This window comes from Ammodytes marinus, assembly GCF_949987685.1.
Source record: "Ammodytes marinus genome assembly, chromosome: 10".
In the NCBI taxonomy this organism is placed as follows: domain Eukaryota; kingdom Metazoa; phylum Chordata; class Actinopteri; order Uranoscopiformes; family Ammodytidae; genus Ammodytes; species Ammodytes marinus.
This window is the reverse complement of record NC_137214.1, coordinates 3,754,070-3,768,643: the sequence shown is the minus strand read 5'-3', so window position 1 is coordinate 3,768,643 and position 14,574 is coordinate 3,754,070.

The following is a 14,574-nucleotide window of genomic DNA, read 5'->3' as shown; positions in this document are numbered from 1 at the left end:
ATGTATGGTAATGCTGTCACTTCCCTGTTTGCGTCTGCCTCGCGCCCTTATAGGTCCATGCTCGCGCTTCCCGCCACTGAAAGTGTTCCGGAAGGAAGGTAACCAATCACAACGGAGTGGGGTTTGCAGGAGGGGGGGGGAGGGTAGCGGAGATGGCCGATGCACAGGCGGAGGGAGCGGAGATTGCCGGAGCACACACACTCAAGTGTTGACAGGACGTGCTGGATCGCCAAAATAAGAGAAAGAGCTTCCCGAAAATCGACATAGTTTTTTGTGATGTGATTTGTGTCAGGTTGCTCTATAGCAGTGTAAAACAAGAAATTAAGACCAGAAAAGTAGTATAATAGGTCCTCTTTAAAAGGTTCACATTTTTCTGTAACCAACCATGTGTGTTTGGTTATTAAAAGTCATTATACCAGGAGGGGGTTTAAGTACATGTTACCTTAAGTGATTTGGTTTCATCAATAGAGATATGGTGGTGTAGACAAACATGGCTTTAACGCATCTGTATTGTAAGACCGCCGCCCGGGGGGGCCTACGAAACCTCTCAGCCCCAGGGCCTAGTGGCAGGTAAAGGCAGCCCTGGCCATGCCGCAGTCTTCCCTGTATATCTCGAGTTTGTTTGGACACACCTGTCCATGGGGTGTATGTGTGTGTACAAATCGTTCATGAGAGCAATAGCTATCTGCTCGGCTACATTTGCCAAGATAAGCATTGTGTGGACTGGCTGCAGGCCTCGTTCTGGTTTAAAAGGTTAGAAGAGTCATTGAGCTGCAGCCCGTGCCATGTTGCTGCTGCAGCATCTACAGTAATGTGAGCGCTGTGACATTCTCCTCGTTTTAGTGAGGGGCGCCGAGGAAGATACAGTCTGTCAGCATGACACAGATTGGTGGCTGGATGCTAAAGGTGGGGACGCTGTAGAATGTGTGGCTCTACACTCAGTGCCCCTTATTTGCATGAAGTAGTTTGTATCACTAGAGTAGTTTGTGTGTGTGTGTGTGTGTGTGTGTGTGTGCAAGCTAGTGTAGGATAACCATGTAATATCTTATACGCAAGGAAGCATCTCTCTCCTTCCCTTCCCTCCTCTGCTAAACAGTAAACAGATGTCCAGGCTACCTGCCTCCATTACCCAGAGCTCCTCTGGAGTTACAGCTCAGCACTGCCCCAGGACCCTGCCCAGCCCTCACCATCCTTCTGCCCAGACGTGGGACTTGCCAGGCGGACTTAGAGAGTTCCTGACAGCAGGGCGACAAGCCAAGAGTGGCTCTGTCTTGGTATAACTCCTGCTGGAGGTGGGAGAGTGCAGGCTGGACAGTGGCCCATCCCTCTGCTGTAAGTGGTCATTAAATAGCCGTCTGACAGTGCCTTTCTCTATGAGTTAGTGGTGGAAGGTGTCCTGTTCGCTGCACTATAGCAACTCCACTGGACACCACAGGGTTCAGTTTAATGGTGTCTGCTGGTTAGTCCTGATCCATCTGTCACTGTGCCAGTGTGTTGGCTATCATCACGCTTTGCGGCTCTGTGCTGTGCATAGTGTGTCATCCCCTTCACTGACAGTAGTAATCTTTGGTTTTGTGCAGATAGGGCAAGGAACGACATGTGAGAAGATCGATAGGAGGCCAAGTGGCTGCTTCACTCGATTCTTTTTTTTTCACCTTGTCTTATTTCTTTTTTTTTGTCTCTTGTTTTCCTCAAATGCACTTTATTGGTGTGAGATATCATGACAGAATCAGAGCAGAGTAGGGTGACAGGTTGATCCTCGGGTAATCTCCGTTAAGGCCCATCTGACGTATTGCATGTGGACGGAATGTCAAGCAAATTTGAAATCAATTCATACAAGACGCCTGTAGATAAACCTTTGAACTGAACCGATTTCACAGAACAGGCCTATTGATATTGCATGTGTGTGGCTCCTAAGTTACAGTCATCACATAAGCCTGGCTTCAAGCTCTGTAAACACAATGGTGTGCAGATGTGAGTAGGTGGCGTCTCTCCAAAAACTGTGCCATTTTGGGAACTGCAAAATACCGTCGTGCACTTCAAGCAAAAGGCCCGGTTAGTGTACCAGAATATAAAGCTAATACATACTCTTCAGAGTCATGCCCCACTATCACTAATCAGGTGCCACTATTTTCCCCTTCACCACACAAAACAATCTTCAATATTGATGAGGCATCATTTGATTACCATGGTTATATTACCCTTAGAGTTAATGGCAGATGTAATTTCATACCCATCAACGACAAGATTATGTTGTATTTCTTTTTCATCCTTCAATCCCACCGGATGTTCTCCGCTCCAGGTATTCCGGCAAATGGTGAATAAATTACTTTGGAGACGCCCGAAGCCTTTATGCTTTTTCATTGTTATTCATCCAGTATGGCGCTAGCTTTTATTTATCTATCTTTTATTTCATGTTGGGAAATCATGGAAGATAATCTTAGGAACAGAAGCATGGGAGAATTAAGCTGCATGGTGCCTTGGTTGGTCCTCCCGTCCCTTTCTATTTTCCCCTCTGCACCCCCCCCCCTCCCCTCACTCTCTCTCTCACACACACACACACACACGCACACACACCTTTTCCCCAATGCCTGCCTCTAAATCCAATCTACCCCATTTATCAGATGGTAGTGATAGGCTTGGGGAGCTCATGCAGAGGCACTCTGTCAGCTAAGCTCTGTATATGACTGTGTTATAGTGCAGCGACTGTCTCATATGTCACCACCTAAAGTTCTTTTCTTTATTTTTTTGTTAGCAGCTTCTGTTTAAGAGTTTTCATAAGAACAAAACAAAAGCCTATACAGGACAGGACATGTACTGTAATGTTGTGGTCCTCAAACTTGTCCGTGGTACCCCAACACCCCTATCAGCTAAACCCAAATACTGTTTATGGCTCTGGTCAAACTTGACTCCAAAGCATATGACTGACACTGGTTGGTATATGTAAAAAGTGCATTGACCAAAGTGGCCAAGGCAAAGGCAGCGGTGGCAGGGAGTTATGGGTAAAAACCCAGACCAAGAGATACAGGCATCAGTGGATACATACGGCACACAAAATGTCAATCTGTCAATCTGTGCAGTCACACAGCTCACACAGGTGACTACACTAAAAACAGATGGAGGTCAGTTATCACTCACATTAATTCATATACAGCTTAGGTTATGTAAAATGGCATGTTTCTAGCTAAGGTGGAAAGCCCTCTTTGTGGACATACCCTTTGTATTCAAAAAGCTTCTCTGAGTCTGAAAGCTTCCCAGCATATAATGTGGTTACACCTACCTGATCATCTGGATGTGCAGTTTCAGCCTCTGTTTAATTCTCCATGTTAAAAACTTATCTCAGTGGACGGACATACGTTAAATCAAACAGGACTTTTGCCATGTGGCTAGAAAATGAATTGCCTTCATCCGTTCATTAGACCCTTTATCTAACTTCCCTTTCTTCTATTTATCTATCTGGGAGAGCGTTCATGTGTCACTGTCTCTTATCCCCGGGGACGAGCGAGGAGACAATGGTTCCATGGCGGCGTTTCCTCTTCGTTCTGTCTCTGCTCAGCAAAACATGACGGAACAAATGAACCAATTAATTGTGCCGGTGGCTGTGCTTGTCCCAGAGGGGGCATCTAAGGAGCTGAGCCTCGGTCCCTTAGATTAAACTCAAAGGTATAGGCCTGACTGGAGACAGCCAGCTAAGACAACCGGAGTGAGAAAAAGCTCACCATGAAGTGAACACACACACACGCGCCTCTTCACAGTGGACCATGTGTGCATTGTCTTGGATGGTAGGATGGCCTAGAGCTGTGGTTCTCAAAGTGCGGCCCGCGGAAGCATATCTGGCGGCCCGCGGCCCGCATTGAATTATGAATTATAAAAAAAATAATAATAATATTTATCATATTTTTTTTTTATTGAAACGCACGGAGGGGATGTGTCCCCCGTAACAGTAAAAACAGTACAGGGGTCGAAACACTTAAATATCCCTCCTAATTGTTTGTATTCATTCCCCACTTATTAAACTTGCGAAGTTCGGCTGGCCTCTGCCTCTCGTTGCAGACGGCTGGTCAGCCTCCCGCAGTGCAGCAGGCAGTGTAGTGGTCCCAATGTAAGTTGTTAGATAGTGAGCTTGTTAAGCCCAATACGATGCACTTTCTCACATTCAAGGTCAATTAGATTAGGTCAAGTGTCTAAGGATGGATGCTAACATTATCTGGTTTCTAACTCTTTTGCCTAAAGTTTAGCTAACAAACTAACGTTAGCTAGCTGCTGATAGCCATGGAACTATCTGCCTAGTTGACTGCTGATAGACCACCCTTTTTATTTCCAATGTATAGTGTCATAATAGTTAACACTGCTGCTGCATCATGAGTAGTGAGTCCTACAAAAAAACACTCCAAAAGGTGATACGTTTTCAATGTGCTGAAAGTTTTGAACAATAAAGTAGAATAAATATTTGAATGCAATACAGAATGCCTCAGTGCCTTGATTTATATTCCATTAGATGTGTGTCAATGGAAGCTAGTTGTCTTTTCCTTAACATTTACACCATAAATAAATACAGAAGACACAAATTACTGCATAAAAATGAACCAAAATGCACAAAATGAAGTGTTCGAACCTCAAATTTTTCGGGGGGACAACCCCCAGACCCCCGCTTTTAATGTGTGTTCCCCAATGTTGAAATGAGACCTAGCCCTTCATTTATTACCTTAAATGTGTTAATTACACAGTATTGGATGCTGACCAATACATGTAAACTGTAAAGACGCAAAGACGCTGGCCATTGAAATTATTTCAGTTTTATAATTTTTTTTCCTTTGGCGGCCCTCGGTCCAGTGTTGGGTTCCTAAATTGGCCCTCAGCTATCAAAAGTTTGAGAACCCCTGGCCTAGAGGAACGAAGGGACCACAAGTAACCACGAGGTCGCTGCTTGGACCCCCGGCACCGGACAGGAGGGTGTTAGTAGTAAAACTAGTGGTGGCTGCTATTACATCTACGATGCCCAACATGTCTACCATTGTGTTCTTGATTTTTGATTTTGATAAATTAGTCCTTGAGCAAGGCACTTAACCCTAAAACGCTGTACTAATGCTGAACCTGCGCTCTGACCTCCAAAGTGGAACACTTGAGAGGGGAAATTCGAAAAGACAAATTTCAATGTGCCCTGCGTAAAATTGACGTACTTACTTTTTTGCTTTTGGCATTTTGATTGCTGTTGATTGGTGTCAATTTTAATTGGGATTCTTTTTGGAGAGGAACACACACGTAAATGAGACAAGTCAGCAGACGATGGTAGCCGCATTTTGCAAACGAGACAGACCTTATAGCTTGTAATATACCTTCAAAAGGGGGCAATACATTGATACACCACCAAATCACCTCCATCAGTAGCATCTCCAGGTGGGAAGTTCAGGAAAGTCTAAGCCACTCTCTAACTTTATTAGCATGGATCCAATGTGTTGCTAGCCTGGTCCAACCAGACCATCGTACTTCATTTCATTTGTACAAAAGGTCTGGAACTGTGCTATTGGCAAACGTTCACTCACTTGGAGGCGGCTGTCTGTTGAAGTTTAAAACTATTGAATCTGCCCAGTGCCACTCTGGATTAGCCAACCAATCGCATAACGTTTGGTCGTGACGTATGTCATGAGCCGGCTTCTGACGGTGCGTTCCAGTTATACAGGGAACTCGGAAATTTCCGACTTCACTACATATTGTAGTCTATGGATCTACCGGTACCTGGCAACGGTAACTTGCTAGAGCCTAACGTTTAGTTACTTGGATGAGAAAGGTTGTAGGCGTCCATACTTTCCCGAGCAGATGCACTGGAACACACACAGGTTGGAACTCGGAACTACCAAGTCGGAAATTTCCGCGTTCCAAGTATAAAGGAACGCAGCATTCAACTGAAACTGGCGCGCGACTTCGACGTCATCGTTCTCAGCCACTCGCTCAGTTCGCTGATTGGACCGGTTAAAGAGAAAACCTGTGAATACAACGCACACCCAGACTGACTACTGAAGTGAAATGAAAATTGAGCGGAAGTAGGTAGGCGGGCAGTGCCAGGCTAATGTGCTGCAAGATGGGTTCCACTTTACTGTAAACAAGAATGATCAGTTAATACCTGCAGTATTGATCCGACTTGACCCCCCTAACATTGAATCTCTTTGCAGACAGCCATCAATCAATCTTTCTGTTATCATACACTCACAGATTTGAAATTGATGAGCTCTCTTGGATGACAGGAGAGAGAGATGACAAAAACTACTGCTTTCAGGGTGACATCTATATGTCTCCAAATATAGATTTGCTGCCAAGGTCAGATGCACACAGCACATTTTCCCAGCAAGGATCTGTGATTCACCGATAATATAAGTTAAGGAAATGCATAAATTGCATTTAAAACAGATAATCCACACCCCTTAGAGGTAATCTCCATTGCATTTTAGCTAAACTACACACGTCATGGGAATATTCATCCTGTGACCTTTGATACACAGCATGCTGAATGGGGGACTATCTCACCTCAGTTTTTCAGTACAGGCTGTTCCCTTTTCTGTCAATCCCAGACTCACTCTGCTCTGATACTGACACTGCCTACCTTTCCTATTTTGCTTATTTTCTGACATAGTGACATCCCCCCTCTCTCCTGTCCTGTCTTTGCCATTCTGACCAGATCTGCAGTTTCCTGTCCTAGGGTGAGAAATGGAACATTCAAAACCTCTTCATCTCCTAGCCAATTCTCAGGCACCTTGTCCCCCATGGTCAATTTGTCACCATGTGGACTGCCAGGAGGTGTCCTTGGGGCTGACCACTGGTCATCTCTCTCACTGACACGCGGAGAGGGAGAGAAAGAGAGAGAGAGAGAGAGAGAGAGAGGAGGGAGAATGAACCTGACACAGGACTGAAACAGATCTGTCCCACTCAGCAGAGCCAAGGGAGTATGCAGCCAGGCTGTCAGCACCTCTCATTAGTCTAAGGCAGCCTCCCTGACAATGTGACACTGATTACTGAAAGCCCTGATTCAGACTTTCTCTCCTCTGTGTAGACGCAAACAGTGTCAGCTAAAGCCGTATGCACGTGTTCACAAACACACACATACACACTGGTTCAATTCGCTCTCTTTCCACCCCGGAATGCTTGAAGTGCATTTAATTTCATTAGGGATTCCCCTCCCATCTCCAAAGGGACCAACGCCTTCATTAAGAAGAGCAAAAAAGGGCAAACTGGTGTCTTCCAGCTCTATTTAAATTGTATGTATTGATATTCTCCCGTTGTAAATAAATATGAAATGGCATTAGAGTGCATGGAAGCTTTCAGACTGGCAGGAGGGTTGGACATTGCGGAGTGAAGAGTGGTGTTCGTTAAGAGTTAATCATTTTTATTGATCTGACTGACATGTCTCAGCAGTGAAGAGGATCTGATTGCTTTGGTTTGATCACCGTGGAGGATGGAAAGAATGTATCAGGGGCTGCAGACATCAATTGTTTCCAAGTACTAAATACTGTAGAAGAGTGTCAGTGTTGAAAATGTTTTGCACCAAAGTGTTTTACTCCCTTCACAATAGATAAACATAGATTTTATACCTCATGTCCAGGTTTTTTAACTAGCAGTATAATAACAACTGAAACATTTCTTGGGCGCTCCTTGGGCTTTTCAGCCAGTGCACGCTGCCATACTGAAAAATACAGAGCGAGTGTTGTGGGGCTGATACGCTTAACCCTCCTCATCTGTTAGAAAGTTGCACAGTTTTAGCGATCTAACAGCCCGAAATACTCCAAAAGACAATGATTCTCATCCAATATTGTTTTTCACCTCATGACTAACTTATTATGCAATCATATCCATGCACACATTGTTTTAAATTTAATTTATATCGTCCCATGAGCCTTTCATCTTGAAATATACCCATAAATATACAAATTTTTTATTTGAAAGATGTTTCACTAATTTTATTTCCTATAGCAGGGGTGGCCAACCTGCGGCTCGCGAGCCGCATGCGGCTCTTTGCCTTGCTTCGTACGGCTCTTCAGTTCATATCAAATTTTGTGATTATAATTTATTTTTATTTTTTTCTATACTTTTTTTTGTGTGGGCCTATGTGTGTGCATGTTCGCAAACGTTTCATGCGGCTCTTACGTTCGTTTTACATGTTGTTTATTATTACATTTTTTATTTTGTTAATGTGTATGTGTATGCCTGTTCGCAAATGTTTAATTGAGGACGCAACATAACGTTCGCAAACGTTTGGTGTGGACGCAACCTAAAACTGCCCGCTCAGCTTGGAGGGAGGTTTTCCGTGAGTAAACAATTTGTGTCAAGTTCGCTCCGAAACAGAGTGGGAGAGTTTATATTTTTTGTTGAACGTTATACCAAGCCATTCTGCCTTATATGCCAGGCGTCATTAGCGCATTTCAAGGCTTCAAATCTTCAGCGCCACTTCAGCTCACTCCATGCTAAAAGTAAGTCCCACAAAGCAACATGCATAGTAAGAGAAAAACGCTATTTTAAATTGTTATATTTTTGTTTGTGGACTTGGTTGAATTGAGAGTTTGTGTGTGAGGCAGTGCACACAATGTTCATTGTTGAAAATGACTGGCCTGTCATCTTATTACTGTAGGAGTCCAGTTCTGTCATTATCACAGGGGCGGCCTTAACGATCTGGGGGCCCGTTTCAAGTCCTAGTGTGGGGCCCCCCGTTTTTTTTTTGTTTGTTTTTAATAAATAATGCAAACATTTAAAAAATTGTGGAACCCAGTTGGTTCTTCGACGGATTATGAGATAATAGGCCCCTGGACCAAGACTCTCAAAGGGCCCCCCACTCCTACCTATCCAGTCAGTTACACTGACTTTACCGCACAGATACATACAATTATTGGCAAACAACACATTAAGAAAGTCAGTGTTTCCCAGATGATTTTGGGACACTGTGGGAGGGACCCTGATCCTTGTTGGGGGGTCAGGGGGCATTGCACACTGGAAGAAAATGTGTACCGTTTTAAAGTAAAATGCATCAATCTGATGCACTTAGAGAGGAACATTTAGAGGCTAAATCAAATCTTGAGCTGCAGAAGGAACATTATTTTTCAAATTTTTCTTAAGCAGGCAGCATCCTTTACTCTGCAACTGCAAAAACAAGAGATTGGTCTGCAGACCCATGTTATATGATGGAGAGACCCATTTCAACAGATGAAGGGTGGATAGCTACTTTTTATGAACAGTATAGAATTTACACATAGAAAGTTTATTCCTGTATGTGTGGGGGGCTTAGAGGCCCCTCATGAAGCCCCTAAGACAGAGCTAATAATGCTGTTGCTTTACAATTGGTTTTGTATTTCTCCCCTACTAGTTGAGGGGCCCATGATGATGTATTTCCTTATATTTAGGCTATTCCTTTTTGGAACCTTTTATTGACATGAGTGACTGAGCTCTTTGACTATAAGACATGTAAAGTTATCAGTACCTTATCTTAGGGCCCCCTTGAGCCCTTGTGCCCCTGGGCCTGGTAGCATGCACAAGCATTATTTATTTAAAAAATAATAATAATACAAAATTCAACTGAAACGGGTGAATCATAGTTAAGGCCGTTACTGCATTATCATTTTGGTTGTGACATTTACAGTAAATCTGACTGAGCAGAGGTGTGTGTGTGTGTGTGTGTGTGTGTGTGTGTGAGGAAGGGATGGGGGGATGTTCATGTGTACCCGTGTGTACGATGTGGCTCTTTGCAGTAACACAGTAAAAAAATGTGGCTCTTAGTCTCTGACTGGTTGGCCACCCCTGTCCTATAGTAAGGACAATAAGAACATGCTCTCTGACTAGAATAGAACACACTATCTAGAATAAATTATGTTTATTTTTTTATAATTTTCTTTTGTTTTAACCATAGTGACATCTGTGGAGTCAAAATTTACCCGTAAAGATTTATGTTAGGTTAAAGAAAAAACTAATTTGTGTCAACTTTGGCAATGGATTCTGCATTTATTTATATGAACAAGTTACACACTATAGCTCTTAACCATAGGTGCACTGTAAAATGACACAATATTTACAGTCAGTCCACACCCTTTCTTCTTCCTTTTCTGTGTTGGTTCAAGGGGGCTTTTCATCTTTGAACATTGATGAACATGGTTAACCATTTAATAATAATAATAATGGATTGATATAGCGCTTTATTTCTAGGTGACTCAAAGCGCTTACAGGGTTCCAGGTTCCATTCATTCACACACAGTCATACCGGTGGTGGTAAACTACCATAGTAGCCACAGCTGCCCTGGGGCAGACTGACAGAAGCGAGGCTGCCATTCAGCGCCATGGGCCCCTCCGACCACCACCTCAAACATACAGCAGTCATACACATTCACACGAGGCAAGGTGGGTGAAGTGTCTTGCCCAGGGACACAACGACCATGACACAAGTGGCCGGGCTGGGATCGAACCGCCAACCCTAGGATCATTGGCCAACCAGCTTAACCACCTGAGCCACGGTCGCCCCATTTCAATGATAGTAGTCTGCTCTAGAAGTTGCTGCCCCTTTCAAGACTAAATCAGCCTCTAAGACCAACTTGTCACCCTGTATAAATGTTGATGTACTCACTACAAAAACACAATATAGACAGAACTTAGGTGGAAACCATCTCGACTAACCAAACAAAGACACACAAGCTACTAACAGTTCTTCAATCATATCATCACCACAAACAAAGACTTCCAATGTTTCTTTTTCATCTATTGTGTCCCCTAGCCCTTACCAGTCCACATAATGAGCCACCTCACACCTGTCTCATTCTGCTGGATTTGATGGAAACTGTCTCACACATGCTCTTTTATGTGCCCTCTCGACATTATGCACCCTATTTTTACTCAAGTAAGCCATTAATGTTATTGGACCATCTCTGCTTTTTATTATAAATCAATGCCTCTCGTTAGGCCATCTTCCCGAATCCTTCAAAATGGCTGCTATTCAACACCTTGTAAAGAATCTTACCATACCATCAAACTGCTGCCCCATTTCTAGGCGTCCTTATCTTTCCAAGATATTAGATTCAGCTGCTCGGATATTTCTGGAGTTCCATTGGACATTTCAAACTGACGTTACAGACTGTGACATCATGTAGGGATAAAATGGAGTCCTGAGTTTTAATGCTTTTCTGTTTCTGTTCTATATTCCTCAAGTAAAGCTGTAGCTAAACTAAGAGCAGACTGGTCCTTTCTATCAGTCAGAAGAGAAGACAAATGGTATTAGTCTGTCTGTAACTGTTGACTTGATTATCTTGTGTGTGGTGTGAACTGGTTGTGTGGTTACACCTAGAACCTTTATTGTCTTTTTTTAATTTATGTTTTATTAATTTGACCTTCTGCAGATAATCCTCTTCAAGCCTCAGTTTTTTCAATATTTTTGGACATTCTTCAGGTCCTAAGTGGGTGAGTAATGTCTAAATGGGAACATTACCTTCGCAATGCGGATTAACTGTATACTCAACAGAGAGTAATTAGCATGGATCAATATTATGTAGGGATTCTTTATTAAATTCAATTTGAAAAAAAATTCAAAGAGCATCAAAGAAATTCAACCTCACAACACAATATAACAATAATAATATATTCGATTTATATACGTAGTGCTTTTTGGCATCCAAAGCGCCGGATGCTGCCGCTGCATGGCTCCCAATGTATTACTAACATTCTGCTGACAGTTTTCATATTTGATTGAGCATTACCTCACATAACAGCCAACTGGAAAATAAATCTCTCTTTTTATTTGGAGAACCTCTGGGTTGGACGCACAGATTGAGTTGGCAAATAAATGCTGATTTACAATTCAATGGCCCTATTACATTACACTGATAAATTATGAGAAAACACTGCTGGCACATTCCCGAGCAGCAATAATGTAATACAGTAGATTAGCAATATATTATTCTATAATATATTCTAAAATGTCCTCAGTTTATAAAGGATTGTATCTTCTTAAAGCAGTTTTTCAATTAGTAGGGGAGAGTGGGTGAGTTGTGCCACTTTTTACTCAAAGTGACTTTAAAGTGAGGCCTTGACAGTTATGTCTCCAACTAAAATATGTGCGTATATTTCAGGATGTGGTGCATCCCTGGCAACAATAACGTTGGATCTGAAATAAACTGTTAAAGAAATATGCTTTCGGTCTCGTGGCACAACTTGCCCCTGGTGTGGGGTAAGTTGTGCCTTTGGAGAGAATACGTTGGAGTAAATTGTACCTTTGATATATATCTCATAAACTGTAATGCTATATAAAAGCAAGTCAAATCCATTAGAAAATGTTAAAGTTTATTTAACGTAAATAAAGTAAATTTTCTTGAACAAGGCCATGCAGGTCTAGGTGGTTTTACCTGCAAAGCTCACAATGACAGAGTCACCATCATCATCATCCTGGCCATCTTAACTCTTGTCAGTGGTGTCGTTAAGTGGAATGGAGATGTCAGTCTCTTCATGGAGATGTCAGTCTCTTCTGAGCTACTGTAGACAATCACTTTCTGTTTTGTCACCAGCGTATACAGCCATACCACTGGCACAACTCACCCCAGGTCCTTTGGCACAAATCACCCAACCCCAGCATTTTGGAAAAACTAGCATGATGCAGCAGTTTAGGGCTTACATCGTGCTAATTGTATAGACTCATAGAGTTGATACACAATGAGTCTATACAATTAGTCTATACTAAAGCACCAAAACATGTGTCAAATGTTTTCAAACTTGTCTATAATTGTTCAGACACAATCATCAAAAAACATTGACCATACACATTTTACTTTGAAAGGCAAAAAACTGATTTTTTTAGCTTAAATGTTTTTTAGACTTTTAAACCAATAGGACACAAAGAGTGTGAGTCAATGGAGTACTGTCTGACCAGATCTACTCCTCCACTGGCTCCCCTCAGGGCTGTGTGTAAGCAGCCAATTCTTTTTAACTGCAACCAAATCTACCCTCGGGTACAAATAAACTTACCTTAACCTTAAATCTCATTCCATGTGTCTCCCTACTTTACAGGGTGAGTGAAATGGATGGCTCTTCAAAAATATGTGGTCACATGACCAATTTCTTCTATGGTTTTCTAGAAACAAGGGGTGGCACTACTTCCCCCCTGGCACAACTCACCCCACTCTCCCCTATAGTTAAAATTAAATATACCAATTGATATACCAGCAATAAAGGGAGCTGAAACCTGCAAACACTGTTGTAAGACATTAACTCCATTTTGAATCTGAGACCACATTTCTAAGGTTTTTTGCAGCCCAGCTGTGAGGAGGATATGAAGGTGGAAACCATCCATGCCTCTGCAACAGACCCCAATCATGTGTTTGATGGGAGGGCCAGGCAGCAGGAAGCCTGAACCCAGTGAGAAGAGTGTCCACCCTGCCCTTCAAGCACAGACACTGCTGTTAACCCGGCTAGGGCAAGGATTAAAGGGAATTTGTAGGGAGTCCTTGGCTCTGCGATTCTGACTTCTACACTGTTTGTGTTTTCCTAATCTGCATCACTGGTGGACTTGCCAGGGGGAGCATGGCCTGTGTGCTTGTCATTGATCTTCATGGTATTTTGACCTGGAAAGGCTCCATAGGTTTCACTCCTTATTGGAAAGGCTAGAGCTAGCTCCCAGAGTATTTCTCTCTAAGGCTCCTGTGTTTCAGCCTCCCTGACATGAATGCTAAATTATCTCTCTCTAGCCTTCTTCATTTATCCACACTTAACCCCTTTGACCAATTGACTGCTTCACTTGTTTGTCAATCTGCTTTCACTGTCATGCACAGGCATGTAGCATGCTTCTCAGTGTTGGTATTCTAACTGCAACATATTCTAACTGCAACATTGTCTACTTGTCAGTACACAGGCAGTGTGTTATGTATCAGGGGCAGTGGTCCACCCCTCTCACTATCTAGATTCTAACAAGGCCAGGATAGCAGTTAGATTGACAGCTGATGGGGCATTTTAACAGGCTTGGTGTTAAACTGCTAAACTCTGACAATGTTGTAACTGGCCATGAGCCTTTTCCGAAAAAGAAAAATGCAATTCCATTAGATACAGTTTTTTAGAACAGGCTACTTTTTGAATAAACACAGGGTTAGACAGAGAGAGGCGTTGATTTCACCTGCTGTGGTGATTGTATCTTCAAATGATTGGCATCAATTGAATCAAAATAATCCTTGATTTCCAATGGTATGCCGCAGGAGCACACACACATATAGCAGTTGTGTAAATGGCATAGTGTTGTTTTTAACAATGTAAGCGGTTAAGTTAGAGTCTTTGGCTGGGCCATTGGATTCTTAGGAGAGAGCACTACTTTTATATGTCATCTACAAGTGTGTTTTCACACCATGGTGTAGCATACCCTTTTAAGGCTGTATTATTGCATTGATGAGGATTAATGACAATTGTCTTGATAGACCAACATGATGATGCGTGTACAACATAGTATATGATATGTTGTGTGAAACGTGAGAATACAGAGCCATCAGTTTATGATGATGAGTACAATTAATAATCCATTCATTTAAATGACTAAAACAGGATTTGTTGCTGTAAATCATCGTGTATTCATATTTA